The following is a 1960-nucleotide window of genomic DNA, read 5'->3' as shown; positions in this document are numbered from 1 at the left end:
AACGCCGTTTGGGTTTGTTTATGGTGAGCCGATGCAGGTCGCTCTCGATCGGCTCGATTAATTATTTTGAATGCATATGTGTAAAATATTTCGGTTATGCGCATTGGTAGGATCACGTTTGCGGTTAGAGAGCAAGAGGTTGTTGATGTGAGCGATTTGTAGTTTGTCTAATTACGTTTTGGTCGATGTGGTGTATAGTGGTGTTTGATTAGATGTGGGTATAAAATGTTTGGATTATATGCCGTGGCAAGGTCGCATTCACGTTTTGGTAAACACGTGTGTCGTGCTTGTTTTATGTGATGAGTAAATTGGAAATACGTGGGATGCGAGGATTTAATTAGTGCACGTAGGTGTGTGAGTGCCGTGGTGTGATATAGTAGTGGTGGCGTGAGATGTTTGTTTGAGGTGTGCGGGTATATGCCGCGATGTGGTTATACTCGCAACGAGGAAAGATGTATGTATTGTGACACGACGCTTAGATCGGTATTATATGATCGTGTGAAGGATGCTCATGATGGTTATGTGATTAAGGAGTGATGTAGTGGCAAGCGAGAAGTAAGTTTAATTTTTCAAACGATTAGTGGATAGTATCTATCGGTGTTCTCATGATTTTTGTTGTATGGCAATGTGATGCTTTGCTTTGTCAATTATCACATTCCATGCCCCTTTGGATAAATAAATGTCTTGTTGATCGATTAGAGGTCTTATACGAGCGTTATCGCAGCCCAATAATTATTGGAGGCGAGTAGCGTTCATAAGTCGGCCCTTATTAAAATTGAAGAACAATCCGTTAAGATATGCACATAAGTGCTTCAGGTCCTTCAGTAGCAAATGTAGTCTTATGGAGTTTTACGCCATGTGTAATTGCCTCTATGTTAGATCCCAAAAATGTGCCATTTTAAGTGACCTGTGTAGTAACAACTTTAAGTTGAGCAATGATTAGGAAAAGCTGATTAATCTGCTCCAACCCATGTTTTTGAGTTGTGATGTCTAAAATGGTTCGCTAAGTCCAACACTGCGATTAACCAACTCATGTTAAGTAGGAGTCGATCTCGTTAAGTGATTGTCATATACATGTTGTGTCTCAGATTTCGATAATAATAGACTAGCCGGCGCGTGTGATGTATAGCGGCCTATATTGTTCCTCTGGCTAGCCGACTTGTTAGATGGCTTTGGTTAAGTTTGTAGTCGCGATGAATTGCTTGTTGTGGTCTAAATGTGTATGGTTAGGGTTGCGAATTAAAAGTAGTAGTGCTTAGGTGATGTCTAAATTAAAATGCAAACTATTGGTGAAAAGCGCTTCGATATTGATTGTTATAGATAATGCATTGTTAATTGAGTATGGTACTTTTAGTGCGCAAAATAACTTGTATAAAAATTAGTAAGTCTACATGTTAGTTCTCACTTAGTTATTTTAACTCTAACAATTGTCAAAGTGTTAGAATGATCTAAGTCTCTAAAACATGGCAATTCTTGAATTGTATAGGAGCTGAAATTTATTAAATTCTGTTTTGGGCTGCACACACTGTTTTAGTTGTGCTGTATGTTTGATGAACCAAATTGTGTTTTCTGTAGATATGTGCTATAGAAAAGTGGTAGATAACTTTATTATCTTGCTGGTGTTAAAATTTGACAACCATAGGTCTGACGGTTTAGGAGTTAGGATTTTTACAAATTCAGTAACTGAATCTGTCCAAATTCTGTACAGATTTCAGAAACTGCATTGTTTGCCTAATTTAATGTTACAATCTGTTCATGGTCATTATAAGAAAGTTGTAGATGCTTTTATGATCTTGCTTGTGTTAAAATTTCATAAACACAGGCCTGATAGTTTAAGAGTTATGAATTTTACAAACTGGTTGCTGTGTTCTGTCCACCGTCAGAACAGATTTCGAAAACTGTAATATTTGATTTAGTTAAACCTGGAATCACTTCTTGGTGATTATAAAAGTTGTGTAGT

Source organism: Zea mays, chromosome 1, assembly GCF_902167145.1.
Source record: "Zea mays cultivar B73 chromosome 1, Zm-B73-REFERENCE-NAM-5.0, whole genome shotgun sequence".
NCBI lineage: Eukaryota > Viridiplantae > Streptophyta > Magnoliopsida > Poales > Poaceae > Zea > Zea mays.
This window is presented reverse-complemented; position numbering follows the sequence as displayed.